This window comes from Pipistrellus hanaki, assembly GCF_964339955.1.
Source record: "Pipistrellus hanaki genome assembly, chromosome: 8".
NCBI classification, from domain to species: Eukaryota; Metazoa; Chordata; class Mammalia; order Chiroptera; family Vespertilionidae; genus Pipistrellus; species Pipistrellus hanaki.
This window is the reverse complement of record NC_140510.1, coordinates 29,508,455-29,531,780: the sequence shown is the minus strand read 5'-3', so window position 1 is coordinate 29,531,780 and position 23,326 is coordinate 29,508,455. Positions and strand designations below refer to the sequence as shown.

The 23,326-nt window shown below is 35.8% G+C and overlaps 1 long non-coding RNA gene across 1 annotated transcript in view; it reads left to right on the top strand.

Moving 5' to 3' along the window:
* The first annotated feature begins 14,198 nt into the window (after positions 1-14,198).
* The window catches only part of LOC311626597, a 92,889-nt gene continuing 83,761 nt past the window's right edge, over positions 14,199-23,326 (top strand). The window contains exons 1-2 of the long non-coding RNA XR_014795730.1: positions 14,199-14,326; positions 15,791-15,946. This is a non-coding gene — a long non-coding RNA (uncharacterized lncRNA). The remainder of the gene's footprint in view (positions 14,327-15,790; positions 15,947-23,326) is intronic.

The following is a 23,326-nucleotide window of genomic DNA, read 5'->3' as shown; positions in this document are numbered from 1 at the left end:
AGGAACTCTGCATTATCTTCACAATTCTTCTGTAAATCTAAAACTGTTCTAAAATTAAAACATACATGAATTTATACCCCTTCTCTCAGCCACCCAATCAGTCCTCTCAACTGAGTTTTATTGCTAATTTTAGGTCAAAATGTGTTCACCCTATAACTTAAAATGATACAATAGTTTCTTTATTCTTTGTTTTCCCCCTATGAAGAATAGTAATTGACTTTATTGTATAAGATAAACATTTTATCATTCAGACTCTTTCAACTCATCTACTATTTAATTCCAAAATTATATTGTGTTTATACACATTACATTCTTTTCTATAAGCTATATGTTTAAATTTTTATGGCTACATAAATATTGTTCTCTGAAGAGCTGCTAATCACTATGATTTTGTTACATTTTTGAGCTTCTAATTTTCTTGATTTCCCATTTTTCTTTTTTGTGTGTTTGCTTTTTATTTTGCATAATTTACAATATTGTACCTTTAAATTCACCCCAATTTCTGAATGGAAGGATTTAAATAGCTTATAATCATTTCCTCTCTTTTCAATGGGCTACCCCAAGTGAATGTGGGCCAGATGTGCATGTCCAATGTCAGAAGGAAGGACAGAAAGCCAATGGTTTGGCCTAAGGCCTATCAACTGGACCTGTATGCACAGCCATGCCTCGCATAACAATGTTTTGGTCAATGACAGATCCCATATAGGACGGTGGCCCCATAAGATTATAATAAAGCAGAAAATTCCTATCACCTAGTGATACTGAAGCCATCGAAATGCCTTACACAGTGCAATGCATTACTCACATGTTTGTGATGATACTGTGCTACCAAGCAGATAAAAGAATAACACGCACCATTATGTAGATACATAATACTTGCTAATGATAATAAACAACTGTTACTGGTTTATGCATTTACTATACTATACTTTTTATTGCTATTTGAAAGTGCACTCTTTCTATTTATTAAAAAAAAAACACAAAACAGTTTGCTGTAAAACAGTCTGCCTTGTTATGCTGGCAGAAGCCTCTTATACATCATGTTTACTGCATCTCTTGATTGTATCATTTTCTCTTGTGCTGATTTAATCTCATGTTGTTTGGGTAGTAATATGCTGTAGCCTAGAAACAGTAAACTATATCATGTAGCCTATGTGTGTAGTATGTTATGCCATCTTGGTTTGTGTAATTATACTCTATGATGTTTGCACAATGACAAAATTGTGTAAGGATGCTGGGGATGGAGAGATTGACCAAAAAGAGAGAGAACTCATGGACATGGACAATAGTGTGGTGATAAAGGGGAGAGGGGTTTGATGGAGGTGGAAGAGGGCATAGAGGAGATAAATAGTGATGGGGGAAATAAAAATATTAAAATAAAAAAGGCTGCATTTCTCAGAACTATCCTGCTCCTTAAGCAGAGCATAGCTCTAAACAGGCATTAATGAGATTTGTCAGGAGGATAATACCTAATCTGTAGAATGCCCTTTGCAAGATATCCCTAGGCAAAGGATTTCCTGCAGTAAATAAACCGAAGTCCTACAGGTTTTGGATCATGATGCCTGGAGTATGCCACATAAATGAAATCTCTGAAGGTATTGAATGGAGATGTTCCACAACTTATAAACATTCTCTACTGTATAAATGTGCTTACAAACTTCACTGAGAGATTCATTTATTATTCTGGGCCAGATGTGTATGCCCAATGTCCAAAGGAAGGACACAAAGAGCCATATAGAATGTTTCTTTTCTCTACTTCATATAGATCTTGTATGTTACCTGTATCCTTGAAATTATTAGTAAAACTTGCTACTGGTTAAAATCTCTAATTTGTGTGAATCTAACTGACAATCTAATCCAATGGTTTAGCTCAATATCCTTCCTACTAAATGTTTCAAATGTCCTTTGTCTCTAACTCCCCTCTCCCATATACTGATTTCCTTTTCAGGTCTTTCTATGCTGCTGTAAAACACAGTGTGTTCACTCCAGTCCTACCATAAAGAAGCAAGCTAACTCATTAAAAAACGAGTCTCCAAAGTACCAATTTAGTAACTGACCCATTTGTCAAAATTCACTAATTGACCAAATTCACCTTATTTAAAGAAACATTTGAAAATATTACTTATTGACTGTATAGAATATTATTTTCAACTCTTGAATATTCAAGAATATTCCATATAATTTAATTATATTTGCTATAGAAAAGACTATGCCAGAATTCAAGAGAATTAAAGCACTTAATTTTAGTTGATTTTCAATGAATTAAACATTCATTAAACTAATGCTATAATATTTATGTATATAATCATATGAGGAAAATATTAATATTTATCAAAACAATTCACTAGCAAATTGGAATATTTGGGCAATTCAGTGAATTTTTACTTTGAAAATTGATCCATTAGTAAAATGGTTCACAAGAAATTGATTTCTAGCAAAATAGCCATTAAGTATATTGATTGGCTATAATTCTGGGACATTTACTTTGCCCTGGAGTTATTGAGAGAGTCTTTTCTTTTTTCTTGGCTGATTTTATTTTATTTTTAATTCAATTTAATTTTTTAAAATTGTAGCTTACATTTAATATTATTTTGTAATAGTTTCAAGTGTACAGAATACTGGTTAGGCAATCATGTACTATACAAAATGTTCCCTTTCATATTTCTAGTACCCAACTGGCACCAGCTATTATAATAGATTGACTATATTTCCTTTGCTATACTTTACATCCCAATGAATATTTTGTAATTAACAATCTATACTTCCCTATACCTTAACCTTTTTCACCCAATCCCTCCACCCTTCTCCCCTCTGAAAACAATTAGTCTGTTCTCTATATCTATGAGTCTGAAAATTGATCCATTAGTGAAATAGTTCACAAGAAACTGATTTTTAGCAAAATAGCCATTAGGTATATTGATCAGCTATAACTCTGGGTCATTTATAAAAAAATGTTTCTGTTTTGTTTGTTCATTTACATTGATCTTTAGATTCCACATAAAATGAAATCATATAGTATTTATTTTTCTATGACTGACTTATTTCACTTAGTATAATGCCCTCTAGATCTATCCATGCTGTTTCAAATGGTAATATTCTGTTCTTTTTTTAATGACTGTGCAGTATTTCATTGTATATATGTACCATTCCTTTTTTATACAATCATCTATTGATGGGCACTTAAGTTGCTTCCATAGTTTGGCTATTGTAAATAACATTGCAATGAACACAAGGAATCATATATTCTTTCAAAATTAGTGTTTTGGGTTTTATCAGATATACCCAGAAGTAGAATCACTGGGTCATAAGGCAGTTCCATTTTTAATTTTCTGGGGAACCTTCATCCTGTTTTTCACAGTGGCTGCATCAATCTGATGATATTGAGGAAGTCTCATGGTGAAAGGCTATTTCTTATTAAACAACTTGCCTTTGACAATTATAGAGAAAATTGCAACCACTGAAAGTTTATGACATATTGTGACTAATATTTGAAGCTTTACCCCATTTGTTTGCAAACATTTGTTTCTAATATTATAGAATTTAACTGCATAATACATATTCTAAAATTTAAAATGTATGTATTTAAATTTTTCAAAACTCTACATTTGAACTATTTATGGCCCCATTACATTCAGTAGCTCATTTGGACATGACAACAATTCTATGGTAAAGTAATAGTTGTGAGTTATTCTTAGGTTAAAAATAAGACTGTTGATATTAGGGAGTTTAAATGATTTGTCCAAGACTTGTATAGTCAGTGGTAGCAGTGGCAACCTAGTCTGTGCATCTAAGTTTAGCGTCTTTGAGACATTCTCATGATTCATATACCTTTATATTATTTATTATTTTAAATAACATTATACAATATAAAACCATTAGTTGTAGTTTACTTTAATCAAGAACTATATTTTCCAATCATGGAAATATTATACATACAGAAATTCTGTAAAAGTGTGTATAATAAATAGTAAAGTGAACACATAACAGAACTTTAGAAAAATAAGATTACATATCCTTTCAAAACTCTCTGTGTAATAGTCTCATATCACTTTCCCTTACTTTCCCCTAACAAAAATCTTGACTTTGAGTTAATAATTCTCTATTTTTAAGTTATATTTTACCATTTGTTTAGTGTTAGTATTTTCCAAGTTTATATGATGAAGCTACAGATGATTTTAATTTTCTTCCACATGTCTGTATTTTTCAAATGCTCTGTTCTAGTTATTAATTACTTTTATAATACAAAAAGAAATGTCATCTTAAGTATGTTTTTTATCTCCCCAACAAACTGACGCATTTCTTGATGGCAAGAACTGTGTAATTTACTCCTTTAAATCACAACATAGCATTATGCCTAAATTAAGCGCCCACTGAAAATCTTCCAAACGGACAATGACTGATAGCTTTCTCCTTCTCAATTCAAGTGCTTTCTAGGACATCAAAAGGGGAAAAATATGATTCAATTTGTTTTATTTCTAAATCACATCCCAAGATTCCATATATGTACCAAATTATGAGGCTCAAACTAGGCTGTTATAAACTGATTTGAAAGGAAAATATTAAAAAAAAAAAAAAAAAAAAAAAAAAGAGCCAGTTCGCTAAGCTGTGTGAATAATATAGCATGTGTAAGATTTGGCACCGGCCCATACTCTGATAACGCCAGATTCCCAAGAGAACCCATTTCTTGTCTTTTCCCCACTTAAGGAAAGAAATATCATCTCCTTCTACCGAGGAACTGAAAGATGAGGTGAAAAAGAGTGGGTTGAATATTTCTACTGAAAACCCAACACCGTGGTTGATAGTAATACATGGTCTCAGAGTCTCCTCTACTCGTCCCATCTGCTGAAATGGCACCGTGCCTACCCGCCAGATGGTATACTGGCTTCACAGGGACAGAGGCGTCAAAGAGATGGTTTTAGAAGACATTGTTATTACCACCCCCTTGGGCCTTCCGCCTCAGTAACAACTCACCCAAGTTGGTGCCCTGTCATATCTCACACAGCTTTCATAATTTCTAGAGAGAAGTGGTTTAAATACTTACTAATTCACTTCCTTGAGCTGCCTACTGGTTTAAAAAGCTGAAAACGACTGCCAAAGTGGAGGGGTGGGGAGGAGAAGCTGAGGGTATACTAACACCTGAAGTTGCTAATATCTACAGGTTGTACCTGAGGACCATTAGGATCAAATGACGTGTCAAACTCTATTTCTAAACTTAACCACTCTCAACGAGAAGAGAACAGACAGTTCTGCTACATGGCAGAACCAGTTTATAAAGTCCACTCATCTGAAAAAAGTAAAATAAAGTAGCTCCAGTCTTTTAAAGGAAAGCAATAAAAACAAGCTTTTTTAATATAGTCAATAAAATAAAAGAAAATGTCGAAATGTATTTATTAATAGCTTAAAACGTGTTAATTAAGCATAAATGAGCATGGATTCTGTCAAAGGATTACTTTTTTATAGAAAAAAGAAAGATGTCTTTTACACAAAAGACATGTACCTAATGATTGTTAACTCACTAATTGTGTGACCAGTAGGATACTAAAACTGGTTCAAAAACCATTTGAGGAACTAATTATAGAGACATTTTAAAACATGAACATTAGTTGTCTAGGTAAGTTACAAAGCTTAATCAGTTTCAATAGGGACAAGACTAAACTTTGGGGTGACCTTTTCTATGGGAAAAAGATCTCCAAGTAACATGTAGCTTCAGCACTATATTCTCTAAGAGAATCAAATAATCCAAGGATGGACTTGTTAACAAAATGTCCCAGTTTCAAGTATGTCATTGGAAAAATATATTTTACTCTCTTTTATCTTATTTTCAAATTTAGAATATTTCTTAAGTATAGATATGCCAGAGAAACGTCACAGAAATTTTATTTAGCTACAAAATGGGGCAGATTTCCACTTTCCTGGATTATAGTCAATTTGTATTTATAGGCAGTTAATCTCCTTTCCTAAGCTACTCCATCCCCTGATATCCACAATCACTGAGGGGTCACTTGTGCTTCATTCTGAATCCTTTTACCCTAGGATCTTTTTTGACTTATTCTTATCTCCAATGTTGAGCTATCCTCATCAACACATATTAAGCCAAGATAGTATAAGCATTTTTCTATAATTTACATAGAAACAAAATACTTCAACATAAATAATAGAAATACTTGCTGATTGCATTCATAGCATACATTCCTGTTTTTCTGTCATCCATTTGTCTAATTGTTCTACTCTAAGATCAAATGGTTTTGGAAGGGATATTAGCCCTGTGGAAAATACATAGGATTCAGGCCTATTATAAATCTACCTTCTACATGCTCAAATGAATGTGTGTATATCTGTCTTTCTGTGTGTGTATGCACACATATACACACACATATACAAATCTACATATATAAAAGCCTAGGCAACAGTTACGCCCTGTTGACTACATTACAGGTGTACCAGTTGCTATGAGAACGCACTGACCATCAGGGGGCAGATACTCAATGGAGGAGCTGCCCCCTGGTGGTCAGTGTGCTTCCACAGCCACCTGGCCTTGGCCAGCAAACCTCCTGTGGGTCCTCCCCCTGGCCGGCCAGCCCCAATTGCTGACCAGCCCAAGGGACCCCAGCTATGCACAAATTCATGCACTGGACCTCTAGTCTATATATATAAAAGGCCAATGACCATTATGGCAGAACAACCAGCAATATGGGAACAACTGGTGGCTATGATGTGCACTGTGGCAGTCAACCAGCCTGATCCGGCCAGATCAGCACCCCCCCACACACACACACCTGCTGGTTATGGACACAAGGAGCATGTGACTGAGCTGTCGGCACCCCTTCTGAGGGGAAAAGCCCACCAGGAATACAGAAGGTGCTCAGCAAGGAGTCCGCTCAGGTTGTGTTCGCACCTTCAGGCTGTCCCCCCACCACCACAATGCTGAAGAAAGCCTGATTCAGGAACTCTGCCCCTCGCTCCTGCTGACCACCCACACTTAGAAACAGCGTGTGATAAACATCCTGACCCACAGATGCCTGAATTGTCTCAAGAGGAAGATGCTGCAGACCCAGAGCGGGAAGATTTGGATGAGACAGAAGGTCTGGGAAAAGCAGGACCGCAGATGGCCGTGTTCTGCGTCTGTTGCCCGACCCTGCTCCCGGGCCCTTCTGTGTGCCAAGCACCTGCATCGCCGCCCTTGGACCGAGGCCTGTGAGCGAGTGAAGAACTGTGGCTGTGCCTGTGGCTGCGCTCGGCCTCCTGCCCTCATGGATAAGCAGGAAGCATATTCACATGACAGAATCTAAAACCCTCTTTATCGGCAATAGCAAATAATGCAAGACCTACATGTGTTTCTAAATAGGACTCTATCAGCTGTATGTGAACCCAGATCAAAGGCTGCTCTCCAGCCAAGAGGCTGCAAAGGTTGCCCCTCTCTGGAATGCACACAACCTGGAGAGGTTTAAAGGGAAAGAAGATAAAAATAAAATAAAATAGCAACAAGATTTGAAGCCACTGCTGATGCTGTCATCTCCTCCCCACACTCCACGTTGGGGTTCAGACCACCGAGCTGCTGACATCTGCCAGGTCGCCTGGCACAGGCCTTATCTACGTCACCACTCTCAACCTCCCGCCAGCTCCTGGAGGCGGGTGGGCTTGCAGATGGAGGCTTCAGTGTTAAAGCAGTCCTGTTGGTGTAGCACAGATACATGTGGGGTTTGTGATGAGAGAGAACCCATAATATCCCTTCACGAATGAGTTTTTAACTGTTCTGTGATCACGCTCCCAGCCTTGGTGACTCTCAAATAGGCCTCAGTGATTCCACACGCTGGATGCAAAAACAGACCCGGGTTTCACGGAGACAGAACACTCACCCCCAGAGCAGCTGTGTCCTTCCAAAAGGAAGGTCACCCTTGCTGCAGGTCCTTGCTCTTTTGTCACTTTGCATATTTCTTACCTTGCCCTTCTCTATCCAGAAAAGCCCATTTAGAATTGAAGGCCAGATCAAGAGCTTCACAGACAAGAAAAAGCTAAAGGAGTTCATCACCCCTGTTGAGGGCAAGGCCCGTCAACCTTCTGCTGCCCCTCTCCCCGGTCAGTCCCACCTCCATTGAGGTTGGGTGGACTCCACCCATGCACGAATTCATGCACTAGGCTTCTAGTCTTATGTAAACACACATATATTTATATAAATGTATATGTGTATGTACATAGTCATGTACTTAATTTAGAGAGGAATTCTAAGATATTTTGGCTTTTTTTTGTTTGTTTATATTAGTTCAATCATTCCACCAGGCATTATTTTCTCAGTTAAGTGTAGTAGTCCTCTATCTATAAATGACATGGTCTACGGTCCTCAGTGAATAGTACCTAACCCAATATATATTAAGTTCATTCCTATAAATATGTAACTATGATAAAGTTTAATTTGCAAATTAGGTACAGTAAGAGATTAGCAATAAAATGAATAATAAAATAGAACTCTTGTAGCAATTTACTGTAAAAAAGTTATGTGAATGTGTTCTCTCTCCATTAATTTTTATAGTATTTCGTCCAAGCCAATTCCTGAATCTGTGTAACCATCTCTTACTTATAGTAAATAGCTTGGAGTCACTTATTTCTGGGGATCCCTTGCTGAAATCTACGTATGAGCTTGATGTTTTCTGGAGCAGCACATGGCCATGTTAGAGCATGTTTCCTGTATATGTTTTCCACCCAGAAGTTCAATGCCTTTCCATCTATTTATGATGCACTATGGCCATAACTTTTGCAGTTGGAGTGTGATAGCAAAGCTAGCACAAATTTTCCTTTCCTTCCTCACAATTTCACAAACAGAAGATTCATTCTTAATGTAGATCTGAGCAACCTCAGCATATATTTTTTTTTCTCTCTTAAGATGAGAACTTTCACCATTTAACTTGGCCCACTTTGCAACTTCCCTTTGGCATGTCTGAATTGCCAGCACCACTAGCCTTGTGCTTTAGGGCCATTATAAATCCTCAATGGTGGATCTGCCAACCAGGACACCTACCAGGTGATTGTATATACAGTGTGGATATGGCGGACTAAGGGCTGATTCACACACCTGGCAGAAAGGAGAGGGTGGTGTGATATGGCATCCCACTACTCAGAATGGTAAATGATTTAAAACTTATGAACTTATGAATGCTTTATTTCTGGAATTTTCCATTTAATATTTTAGACTGAGGTTGACTGCGGATAACTGAAACCTCAAAAAGCAAAACCATGGATAAGGAAGGAACTACTGTAGTATATTTTTCATACCTGACGTTGAGCTCAGTACTAGAGATATCATTTTTAAAATAACAGTGCACACCAAGTCTCTCTCATGGAACTTAAAGTCTTTGGAGAAAGACATTGAAAAATAAATTTATCTTTCATCTATAATATAAATGCAGGGTGCTATGAGAATGCAAATCAGGGGAAATAACCTACTCAAAATCAGAAAAGTTTTCCCTGAGGCAATGACAAGGAAGCTAAGAGATGGAGACTAATAAGTAAGATTTACTTGGGATTTCATGGGCCATGTTTGAAACAGCACTGGGAATAATTGCATAAGGTTTGTGTGGGGGGGTTTTTTGTTTTTGTTTGTTTGTTTTTGTTTTTGTTTTTTTTTATCAGAAACTCAAAAGCTCTGTCTACACTGTGTTCAAGAGGACAGTGATGCCTTTCTATCTTTACTTTCTATTGTGAGTGATGGAAAGCCCAGCTCAAACTTACTTAAAAAAGAAACTATTGCCTCACATAATGGAACAATGGTTTCAGATATGGCTTATACTAGGGTTCAAGTCTCTCTCTCTCTCTCTCTCTCTCTCTCTCTCTCTCTCTTTACACACACACACACACACACACACACACACACACACACACACTTTTTAGGCATTGCCTGCTTGGTATTGGCTTCATTATCTAACAACCCCACATAGTTGCAAGACAGTTAACTTACCACCCCTGGGGCAATATCCTTGCTGGTTTGAATTCAGCAAAAACGACATGATCATAATTAAATCTGAGATTCAAATTAGACCATCTCAGGTTACTTACCTGAGATAGAATCACCATGTAACAAAAAATTTGAAAAAACATAATACTATCTATGTTCAACCATATCTCTAACATAATATTAATCTTACTTTTTATGACTGCATACTTAGGCTGCTTCTTTATATAACATTTCTGTAATATTTTGCACAGAGGAAATAGAAAGGCAACTCACTGTTTTCTCTAGCATTGCCAGTACACTTTTATTATTGATAGATTATAAATGTATCTGGTATATAATTAAATAGAAATGTTTGTTGTTTTTTTGTCAAATATATGAGAAACTCACTTGCAACCAGCAACTGGTCCTAATTGTCAGTTCCAAATCCCATTCTAATAGCTTTCTGGGGTGTTTTGGTACCTGCTTTAACCTGGATTTTTCTAAATACAATGCCTGAGCCAAAGTCTTATATGCAGGTTCTTTAATTAGCAAGTGATTTCAGAGGCCAAGAGTAAGAGAAATGGGGATTAGCTAGGACTGAACAGTAGTCCAATTGCATTGGACAGCATTGCAAGGTGCCAATCAGACCTTCTGGGAAGCATTATTCTCTGAGTCTCTAAGCTGTTCTTTGAGTGAAGAAAGGGAAGCACATTTACATTTTGGATTCCTTTGCATTCCACCTTAACTGGTCAAGAGTGACTTTTGGCACTAACCCAGCCCCACTGCACATGATTGAGTGCCAGGTGAATTTCCATAAGTATCTTTGGACAAGCCCTGAGGCAGAAAGTGATATATAGGTACATTGTGTGGGTCCAAGACATGTTTGTTTGTTTGTTTTTAGGTTATGCCTATGCAAAGCTGGTGAAAGCAGGTTTAGAACTGGTGGGGGCAATACACAACAAAGTAGTGTTAAGAAGATTTGAAGAAATTCTTTTGGGCAAAAAAATATGTAGCTTAGAATTCATAGAATTACCAATTTTTGGAATATTAAAAGGCAGACAATGTACATATATGTTTATACTTAAATATATGTTAAATTCCTCTCTGTGTTGCTAAGTGATTAGAGTGTTGGCCTGTGCATGTGCATCAAAGGGTCACAGGTTACATTCCCAGTCGAGGGCATGTACCTTGGTTGAAAGTTCAATCCTGGCCCCAGTTGGGGCAGCTGTGGGAGGCAACCAATCAATGTGTCTCTCTCACATTGATGATGAGATTTCATCTCTCTCTCTCTTTCACATGATGAAATATCATCTCTCTCTCTCTCTCTCTCTCTCTCTCTCTCTCTCTCTCTTTCTCTCTCTCTCTCTCTCTCTCTCTCTCTCTCTCTCTCTCTCCCCTTTCCCTTCCACTCTCACTTAAAAAATCAATGAAAAAGCATCCTTGAGTGAGAATTAACAACAACAAAATTGTTAGATTCCAAGAATACTTTTCACCCATAAAAAGCAATCTTACAGAAATTAAATGCTCTTCCTCATACCTCTTTGGTGCATTTCTGTATTACTGCTTTTTGGCACATGTGAGGAAAGTTAGGTCATATCTGACTTCATATAATATCATCTTAAATGAATCATTGTTTAACAAATACACAAATAAAACTTTTCAAAGGGAAAAAACAAGTTTGAAATAAAATTTAATTATTTTATGTCTATATTTTTATAGATTTCTTTACAGCAAAATTCTATTAAAAACTCCAGTTGTCTGAACTATAAATGTTTATACAATACTCAGTGCTTCTCTATTGTGTCTCTTCTAAGTCTTCTAAATTTAAAATAAACAAAAATGTAATCATCCCCACTGGGTTTAAGTGTTTCATAGACCTAAATGGACAATAAATTCCTAGTTGGCGTAGGTGATTTCCTGTCCTTGACTATTTCTCAGCTATTATAATCATTTGTAAAAACAGATTAAGAAAAATCTTTGACATTCTCCTGTGGCTTCCAGATTGCTAGTAGCTATTCATCCTCTACACAGAAATCGAATGAATGAATTGCTAGCATTTGACAAAAAAATAAATCTTCACATGAAAAAAGCTGGGAGGTAGTTTAAGAGACCAGTAGAGTGTAATCTAGTTAGTAAATAATAATGCAAACCACAGTGCAATAGAAGTGAAAGCAGAACAAATAGGTTTGCCTGATGAGATTTCATAAAATTTTTGACACTGAACAGCTAGGAAAATTACCTTGTCTACTCATATTATCTAAAACACTTCCTAATAAGAAAAGCATAAAGAAAGTAGAAATTTTCTGTAGAGCTCTAATAGGTTTATTTGATTTGCAATTTTTGCTTCACCTTGCTTTTGTGAAAAGCATTATTTTAGGACACCAGGAAACCAGGTAAATTTACCTAATTTATCTGTAAGTTTTTCTGTACAAAGTAGGCAGGAAACTGATTACTTCTCAAAAACATTCGATATTTTCCTGAATGTCTCCAAGGAATACAAGTTGACGCTTTTGCAAAAAAAAAAATATTTTAATTGCACAATAAATTCATGTTAATTTTAAAAATTGGAAAAATCATGAGGGAAAAAAATACTGCTTGCCTATAAATTTAACATCTAGAGAAAACTGCTCAACATTTTGATAGTCTTTCAAATAGCTGCAATACTTATAAAGGCACATAAAATGCACAATCACAAAATACACTCATATAAATGCATTAAAATCCCCAAGTAGATCATTTTGTAGCTACCCTTCTATACTTTGCATATATGCTCCAAAAATCCTTTTGTATCAGTAAAAAACATACACATTTACTATGCATACATGTATGTCTGTTTAATATGTATTTGTACATATTTGTGCACTCTTTTCAAATTTAGAAGTCACCATTTCTGAAAAATAGTGACCTTGATTTTGAAGTAAAAATGATTCGTTCTTATTTTAAACAATTACTGCAAGCAAAACTAAGAACTAAAAATAAAAATCTTAAACCCCATGATCTGAAAATAACCAATTAACTTTGATGAATCAGACCAAACATTTTCCTTAGAAATATACTCAAATGGAAAGATGGATAAATACATAAACCAAAATCATTTTACAAAATAAGTAATAAAATAAATGTTATTATCCTTAATATTTCTAGAATTTAAAAGCAAAAAAGAAGCATGTGACACTGAAGGAAATACCAACACTTCTGAAAAATGCTATTTCACTGTAATAGGTATTGTTTTTTAAAATATATCTAAAATTAAAATGTATACTTATTACAATATTAAACAATTGGAGTTTTTTACAGTTTTATATGCTCTGACTTTAAATATTGTTTTATCCTTACTAGATAGCATACTCACACATTCTCCCAATTCTCTTCCCCATCGCTTAATTTCTGTTTATTTTTATGAGACTTATATTCTATTCTCTTTCTATCATACCTATTTACCTATTCTTAGATGTATTTTTAAATAAATTCTATGCTCACCAACTTTAAAAAAAAAAAAACATTAATGGTATCAACTATTTTGTGTGCCTCCATTTCCTAGCCTCTTTGCAGATGGCTATTGGATTTTTCTTTCTTCATTGTCATTATATTAATTTTCAACTAGAAACCTTAGACATTTTCTGCTGCATCAAGATATCCATTTAGATCTAATATTAAAATTGTAATAAGTAGTAAGCAATTCATCCTTAAAATATTTATTGGGAATAATATTTTTTATTCTGTTTCATAATGTAAAAGAGCTGTTCACAAAAATAATATATTTTGAACATGAAAATAATCCATGGTGTTCCTTTTTATGTTTAGGATAATTGCTTAAAGATATTTTGGAAACCTGGTATTTCAACTGTTTTACATTTGGAGTACCATTTTGCCCTTCATTTCAGCAATTTTTAGGTATATTTCTTTACTCATATTATCAGTGTTGATTGAGAAAAAAATAAATCAATTTTTATTTTCATAAGTCTACACTGTATAATGTTTTTACATTCAATATTTACTGATGTTGAAATGTAGTTCAGCAAATTATTTTTATTTCTCAAAACTGACCTCAGCATAGAAAAATGAGCCTGAATTTTCTTTGTGAAATAAATTTTCAAAGGCAAACTCAGTGGATTAAATGATGGCTCCAAAGATATCACGTCCTAATCCCAGGAAGTTGTAAATATTTACCTTATTTGGGAAAAGTACATTGTGGTTATGATTCATCTAAAGATCATGAGGTGGGGAAATTATTTTGGATTATCTGGGCAGACTCTAAATGCCATAGCAAGTGTTCTGCCTTGTGAGAGAGAGGCAAAGAGAGATTAGATGCACAGAAGGAGGCAACGTGACCATGGAGACAGAAATTGGAGTGATGCAGCCACAAACAAGATTGCGTGCAGCCACCTGAAACTGAAAGAGGTAAGGGACAGTCTTCCCTAGAGCATCCTGAGGGACCATAGCCCCTTTGTCATCAGTAAGACTGATTTGAGAATTCTGACCTTCAGGAGGACTATGATAAAATAAATTTCTGTTTTAAGTCATCAAGTGTGTGACACTTGGTTATAGCAGCCACAGGAAAGTAATACAACAGGCTTTCACTAGAAATGAATGAGAAAATAAAATTATAAACATTTGTAATTAATCTGAATTTCTTAGAAATATCCATGAGATTTTGTTAAATTATCATTTATTTATTTAGGTTATTATTCAACCTACAAAGAAAGTTTTGATCTTTTCTTTCAACTGAGGAGCAGAGGAAGGAATTTTCTTGGGGAGACATGAACTCATTTGTTTTTTCCAATGGTTTAAAAATGCCTTCACCATTTCATTAGGCTCTAGTTTCAATATAGGACAGCAATATAGGATAGCATATAGTGCATTCAGTCAAGAATAGGTCAAGTTATGCAAAAAAAAAAATTCTGTTTACAATGTTGACTACTATTTTCATTAGTAGTATTTTCAACTTTAGCACAAACCTATGCCAATAAATAAGACAATTTATTAATTGAAGTTTCTTATTCCTACCAAGTGTGTAATTTTGGGTATAAATTTTCTAAGAAGTCTGATGTCAATTTAATCCATCTCAGGCATATTCTTTGTAGATAAGCTCATTGGTTTTGCTAAGATAACATTAAACTTTTCAACCCCAAAAGAAGCAATTTTTTGAAAAATTTCCTATCATGGTCTAATGTCCAAAATGTATTGGACATATTAAAAATGTTGATGTGGTTAACTTAGTGGTATTTTTAAATATATATATTTTATTGATTTTTTACAGAGAGGAAGAGAGAGTGATAGTTAGAAACATCGATGAGAGAGAATCATTGATCAGCTGCCTCTTGCACACCCCCTACTGGGGATGTGCCCACAACCAAGGTACATGCCCTTGACCAGAATCGAACCCAGGATCCTTTATTCCGCAGGCCATCGCTCTATCCACTGAGCCAAACCGGTTTCGGCTTAGTGGTATTTTTTTATATGTGTTTTCACCAGCTACAGTAGAAAATGCCCAAAATAATTCACATTTTCATCTTTAATTTTTCTTCTGATTTCTAAATTATAGCTTAAACCTTCTAAGCAATAGTGTTTTATTTATGTTTATAAATGTGAATGTTTGTTCCTGTTTGGAAAATATAACTCTTATTGTATTCAATGCAATTTTTAAAAATAAACATGCCATTATGAAAAGCTTTGGGGGCAGTTTTATCATCCAAAACATTCCAGAACTAAACCTTGTTAAAAGGTAAAATGTTAATGCCAGTTTTTAAGTTATTTTTTTGTTTGTTTATTATACTTAAATTTGCTTTTCTTCTGATTTTCAAACTAGTTCTCTTTATGGTTTGTTTTATAAGGATGATTTAGATTATGTTCTTTTCAACATAGATAGCTTTTGTTTCATCTGAAGCATGAAGGAACATTCTTCACATCCATAGAAAACACATGCACATATACATCTATTCGTAAGATTGTCTGCCCTTTTTAGATGGTTCCTCTCTTCCTGGGAGGTGGAGTGTCAGCATTTGGTTGCTGAATTAAAAGGTATGTGTATTACTATGCATTTTAATAAATGGAACCAGGTTTCTTTCAAATTGTCTTTAACAGTCCACATTTTCATAAACAATGCTTGAAAATTCCTTCTCTTAACATATTAGTAGGTGCCTTAACTATTAAAAATTGTAACCAGTTTAATAGATACAAGCTATAACTCATTGTTACTTTATATAATCCAAGCTAATCAAAGTTGGTAAATCTTATACTATATATTATCTTTCATTTATTTAAGAAATATGTATTGAGTGCCTATTATATTCCCATGTACTGTTCTACAACAGGGACTATAGCAGTGAACAAAACAAGCAAAAATTCACCCCTACCATTGTACAGTTTACATTTACAGCTTAACTTCTAGCTATCTCTATAGCATCCATAAGCAGTTATGTGAAACACCTATTCATATTATTTGCTCACTTTTTATTAGTTTGCACATCATTTTCCAATTAACTTTTAAAACATTTTATATATCATTTATTTATATAAACCCTTAATCTGCCACCTATGTTGATTTATTTTTGTAGTTAAACTTACCACATGTTCTATTGTCTTCATTTATGGCAATAGATTCTCCACAAAAGTTTTAGATTTCTATGTAGTTAAAAAATATCTTTTATTTTAAAATAAGCATACCCACCCAGACTTTGTCTATGTATTTGGAAAACCTTTTTGTTATGTATTAATTTTGACATATGATAAGATTTGACATATGATCTATTTCTCATAAATATTCTGTGTAATGTTCAAACAATACCTATTACCACAATTTTATATTTTGATTATTTATTAAATAAGCAAATTCACCTGCTCAGTCCTACTTTTCAAAATTGTGTAGCTATTCAGGCAGCTTTCCACTTGAACTTTAAAAATGTTTTATCCAATTAAACACTGTTACAATTCTAACTGAAGTTATATTAATATAATAGTTCTACATTTACATTGTTATAACGTACATACCTTCCAGTTAGTGCTGAGTGCTGTCTAGTGTTGCCAAGTGCCAAAAGGCTGTGATGGGTCTCACAGAAAAGAAAAGAAAAAAGTGTACTAGATAAGCTTGCTTCAAACATGACTTATAGTGCTGTTGCCCTTGAGTTCAATACTAATGAATCAACAGTATGCATTAAATCAGGTGTCTTTAAATAAAAACACATGTAAAACGGTGTTCTGTATTGATTGGTTGATGAAAATGTTATGGCTAGAGGCTCACAGAAACCTAATCCTGCATTTCCCTTGGGAAAAAAATGGTTCGGTGTTTATAAATTCACTGTTTGCAGTGACTTTATAGAACACAACCAACACAAATAACAAGAACCCACTGTATTTCCTCATTCATATATAGGTAATTATGCCATTGGCAATGTCTATTTCTGCATAAGAATTAAAACTTGTCTTCTAATATCATGGTCCCTTATTTATAACAAAACATCATTCTTCAAGGAGAGTGTGTGCTTCTTGCCATTAATTTTCTCAAAGTGAGCACGTCATATTCTGAAAATTCACAGAAATTTTGACAAAAGAGGAAGGCACCTTTGACTTGAAGTCAGACAAGAAAGAGGAATCAAAGGAGCAAGGGGCTTCTCAGACTAGAGGACAGTCCCACTCCCAGGACGTTTTTTTTTGTTTGTTTGTTTGTTTTTTAAATTTAATATATTTTATTGATTTTGTACAGAGAGGAAGGGAGAGAGATAGAGAGTTAGAAACATCGATGAGAGAGAGTCATCGATCAGCTGCCTCTTGCACACCCCCTACTGGGGATGTGCCCACAACCAAGGTACATGCCCTTGACGGGAATCGAACCCGGGACCTTTCAGTCCCCAAGCCGATGCTCTATCCATTGAGCCAAACCAGTCCCAGCCCAGCACAGTTTTAACCCTGTGGTCTGATACTGACCAGTGGAAGGGATGCTCCTGTGTCTAATCCTTGGCTTCCTTTTTTCTGCTCCTCATTGAAGCTCACACTGAAGTCCACTTAGCACCATTCTTTCTCCCTGAGGCCATTCCATGACTCTGACTTCCCACTTTCAGAATCAAGGACAGTGACTTGGAAAGGAAGGTGAAATGAGATTTTTGAATCACCAATTGGAATCTGACCATTGAAATAAGAATTACCCATGGTCAACTTGAAAATAATATTAGCAGCTATCACATATTGAGTTTTTCCTATATGCCCAGTATTATATTAAACATCTTATATGGACTATTGTATTTCATCTTCACTATGAACTCTAAGAGCCAGGTACTAGGAGAATCCAAGCTTTAAAGGAGAGAAAATTGAGGTTAAGTGAATGTTCAAAGTTGGATAACTAGGAAGTGGGAGTGTTTGGATTTAATACTAGTCAGTCTAATTTCAGAGTGTTTTGTGAAGCCACTCCAATTTGCTTCCTCTCATGGGGTTATTAACTTCCTAGTCAAAACTAGGATTTAAAAATCTCTAAACAGAAATACAATACTCGTAGGAGGTTGAGCTTAGCAAAGCATAAAAGAGCAGAACTCAGCTATGTTTCTGCTTCCTCATATCACATGGGTGTAGACTTCTTTTTCTTCTTTGGCAGATATCTAATTTAATGAATCTTTTTATTGTATAAACAGATTGGAATTGTTTTTCTCATTTTCAGAAACGCATCAAGTGGGTGAAATTGAACCACATGTTCTTCATCAAGGAGCGTAATGTGGAGATGTCTTGACATACTGGCTACATAGGCAAGGGGTGGGAAAAACTAGTGTCTTGCTAAGAGGACATGTGTGGATCATAAGCATGGGACCAGAGAGAGGATCAAGCCTCCCACTGGTTACTTGTGGAGAATGGGCTTTTGATTATATTTTCTCTAATATTGACTTCTTGGAGCTTCTCAGTGTTCTTGCTGGTCATAGTTCAGCCTGGATTTACCCTTCCTCCTCTTTGGGAGCTTTTGGGACAGTCTCAAACATATGCCTAAATTTTTAACTTATCTAAACAAGATTATAGATATGGCCATGTATTGGTCATCTTGAATGCCTGGCACCCAGAGAACAGGGAATCTTATCAAGGTGGGGGGTGGGGGTGAGCTCATTTGAGAGTAAGTAGGTTTGTTGTTAGTCTTTGAAATTCGAAGGCTGGCTGATGCAGCTATAAGCAATTTGAAATACTCTATCAAGTTAAGTGTAATAAATTAGTATGTTATTTTCAGTTGTTCAGGACATCGTCCTGTAACATGTAATCTTCTATACAAGCTAGTATTCTCTTATAATGTATAGGGCCACACAGATAGTGCATACAAATACACACCAGATTGGTCCACAACATACATTTACTAAAATCTCTATGTTTCAGTAACAAATGATGTATTTAGGACTGATTTTTTTCAACTAGATATTGAAAATAGATGGAAAAGGTTGACCACCAGATATTTATCTCTTCTAGGTAAGATATTATCAAGGTATTTATGAACCACTTTTTTAGAGGGATGCTGATGGGTCAGAACAATTACAGTATTTATGATGTTTTAAAAGTAAGATAAGTAGCAAAGTCAATGAAACACAAATGGAAACTGTAGTTATCCAGAAGGAAATAGTCTATAAAAGTGCTTTTTATCTGAACTGGGTTTTGGAGGTGCTAGAACTTTGACTCTACTAATCAGGGAGACTGCACCCTGGCCAAAGTGGGAGGGATCTCCAGGGAATCTTTAACAAAGGGATTTTCAAAAACATGGTTCACTCTTTGTTTCGAGTAACTCATGTCAAGTTTTAAACTAAGGGCTCTCTGCATTTTGCATGAACAAGACAGAAACACATGGGCACTTCAGATAGACTTATACTTTGGTTCAACTTGAAACAGATATACTTAAAGTATTAGTTCAATATTTTATGTAGAGTCAAAGCCTAAAGGCAGCACAGGGAAGGAAAACCACTGGTGGTACCTTCTCTGTTACCCCTGCATTTATCTCTGGCTCTAAACTGACATATGTCATTTTGCAAAAACTAGAGAACATTTTTAGAACATTTATTATTACTCAGGAATGCTCAAAGGTGTGTTTCACCTATACACAACAGCTCCAAGGGCATTGTATAAGAATTTCGGCTACTAATTACATGTTTCTTTAGAGTTGAGTTACATTTCTAGAAATTTCACTCACATTTGAGTACTTGGTCTCCTTCCCCTGTGGTATCTCCACCTTATTACTCATTAAAATGATCACTGTCATCATCACTACCTATATCACTCCGTTCACTGGTACTGACCTCAACTTGCTCCTCCACAGGTGAGGTAATACACAGTGTGAGGACATCATACCCCATGTTACCTCCTTTCTGTCATTGTTGATCCTCTTCAGGTCTGCAGTGTTTCATTTTGTGATGGGTGGTTGTTTCCACATTTCAGGTCTCTGGCAATAATATTTACATAATCTTTAATCTTTGCTTCTGCAAGTGCTCAAAACTCACGATACGTACTCTCTTTTGGAAGGCTTTTCTTTCCATCATGTTATACAAAATATGGAATTCCTGGGGATTTCTGTTTATCTTTGGGAAAGTTTTGGTCATTTTACTTGGCCCAGCAGGTACTTTTTTTACCCAAGTTTTCCTTCTTTCCACCATCTGCATTTTCTGTCCCCTGTGCAGTTGATGGGAGAGGTATTTGGAATCCTGTTTTATTTCTGATGGCCAAGCTTGTCCCATATATATTATTAATAAACATCATTATGTCCCACTAGCTAATTAATAGCACAATGGTGTTACTATGTATTTATGTTATAGCCAATATTATTTTGGTATACATAACGACATTCCCATAAAAGATTTTCCTAAGCCAACTTTCTGTGAATATAGTGATAAAATCTTCAGCTTAGAGAAGGTTGGAACTTTTTTTTTCTTGATTTTTAACCTATAATTTCAATGGACGTTATTGAACCAGATAAAATTCATTTTGCTATTTCTTCATATGAAGTCTTCTTTACTGTTCTATGCTTATAGTAAATTCCTTTGGCTGTTATAAAACTACACTGGTATCTAATGTTTATGAAAAGCATCTAAAGGCAACTGACTGATTCCTAAAGCAGTGAAAATATAATATAACTGAAGTTGAGTTCTTGGCAGGTTAGCCCTTGCAAAGTTTAGGGAAGCTGTATTGTCCATGCTTTAGCTCACAGCCTCCACTGGAAAGTTTTGATGAGTTGAAGATCCCAGATGAACCCTGTGGAAAGACTTTTAGTCACTTTAGCTTATTTCTGAGACTTCCCTTCCTTTAACAGATGAGCTCAGCAAAGCAACAGGTTATGTGAACTAATTGTTCTGTAGACCCCAAATCACTAGGCTGAGGGCTAGTATGAAATGAGAGGAGGAGGAGGAGGAGGAGGAGGAGGAGGAGGAGGAGGAGGAGGAGGAGGAGGAGAAGAAGAAGAAGAAGAAGAAGAAGAAGAAGAAGAAGAAGAAGAAGAAGAAGAAGAAGAAGAAGAAGAAGAAGAAGAAGAAGAAGAAGAAGAATGGAGGAAAGCACTGGGACTCACATTTACTGAGTTCCTATTTTATGTGTTAGACTTGGATGAAAACTTCTCAAGTAGTTTACATTTCATTAGGAAAATTCTAATGTAAGCCAAACTGATTCATGCACTTTTAACCAGTGAAGAAACTTTCCCCAACTAAACTATTGTCCTGAACTCTGTGAGCAGACATGGGTGTGCTATACCAAATTAACAGATTTCTATCATTTATGTGCTAATTTCAATGTCACTGTCAATCCCATCTGTTATTGCTTCAATCCTGAATTAATGAGGCAAGTCAGAGCGGGAAAATGTCAGATCATCTGAGAGCATCATTCTTTCCTAAGGTCATATAAAATGAAAGAGTACTTTTGTCATAATTCAACAACCCTTCCCATTTTATAGAGTCACAACATGTTAGAGCTAGAAGGTTTGTGAAATATCACCAAATCCAGATTTATAGGTAGAAAAGCGGAGGTTCACAGAGGTGAAGTGATTCATCAAGTGTTTGTTGCCATTATTCTGTGTCCTTCATTTCTATCTTCACAAGGACTAGATGTAATCTTTCATTCATTTGAGTGCCACATTCTCTTACTTACCACAGGCAGCTTTAAGGACTCCTCACCTCTCAACGTGCTGGAGTAGAGAGAACTTGAATTGCTTCACTTCCTCTTCTTAACACTCACGGATTCCATTTATCTCAGGGCTTGCTATGTGCCAGCCCTGATGTTACTACTTATATATGCATTATCACATTTAATTTCCATATCTGGGAAACTGAGGCTTTAAGGTTTGGTTACTTGCCCAAAGTAGCATAATCATGAAAGTGAAAAGGCAGAGCTCAGAGACATGGGGGATGTACTCTTAGCCTCTGTGTCTCTACTGCCTCCTCTTGTGGGTTAAATCTCTCTGCTATGCTGACCTAGGCTAGAAGCTTCAGCACTGACCTGGGAGCTCACGGCTGCCCTGAGGCTCCAGACCCTTTGTTTTATTTTAAAAGTTCCTGCCCAGGAGGTTCTGAGCCAGAACCCCATCTAGAGGTCCAAGGAGCAGGATTCATTGTCTCTTTTGACTGCCCTGAATTCTTGTCTAGCAAGTTTGTCTCGCTCCCCAGCAAGAATTCTGACTTGGCATTTTTGGCCTGACTGCCTTCCCAAACTCCAGGGCCCAAAGGCTGGCACACTGCTGTTCTGACAAGAGCCTGGGCAGCCACTTTTGACTGGAAACATCCACTTCCTGATAATTCAGGAAGCAAAGGAAATGCTGTATGAAATGGGGATACAGGTGAACAGGAGCCAGGCCTCAGCACTGTGCATATCACTGAGGAGTTTGGACCACAAGGTGATGGGGGATAGCTAAAGACTTGTCACAAGGGTAGTGAGAGGCCTGAGTTTGTGTGATAATCAGAGGCAGAAAGATCTCTCTAGGAATATGGAGAAATGTTGGAGGAGGAAGAGATGAAATGCCTTTTCTCTCTTGCTTTGCCTCTGTGAGTGTTTCACATTCCTCGGAGGAGAACTCAAGTTCATTTGCTGAATAAAAATCCTCTCTACAACATGGTTCACAGTGATCCCTCCCTACTCTGCACTCCTCAAACACCAAGGGCCCAGTCAACTGATTTGTAAATTAACGGTATGACAACCACACACTTTTTACAATCTGTCTCATAGAGGAGCTATTTATGTAATACATATTTGTGTAATATAAATTAGAATAATATAAAGTAGTTTGATGTGTTTGTATATTTATATTTTGTATTTGATATATGTATTCATGCCACCACACCACAATCAAGAGAGAGTATTTCCAGCATCTCAAGACGTTCTCTCATGCTCCCTTGCAATCAATCCCTTTTCATCTCTCCACAGGCAACAATTTATCTCATTTTCTACTCAAAAATTATGACTCTTTCACAA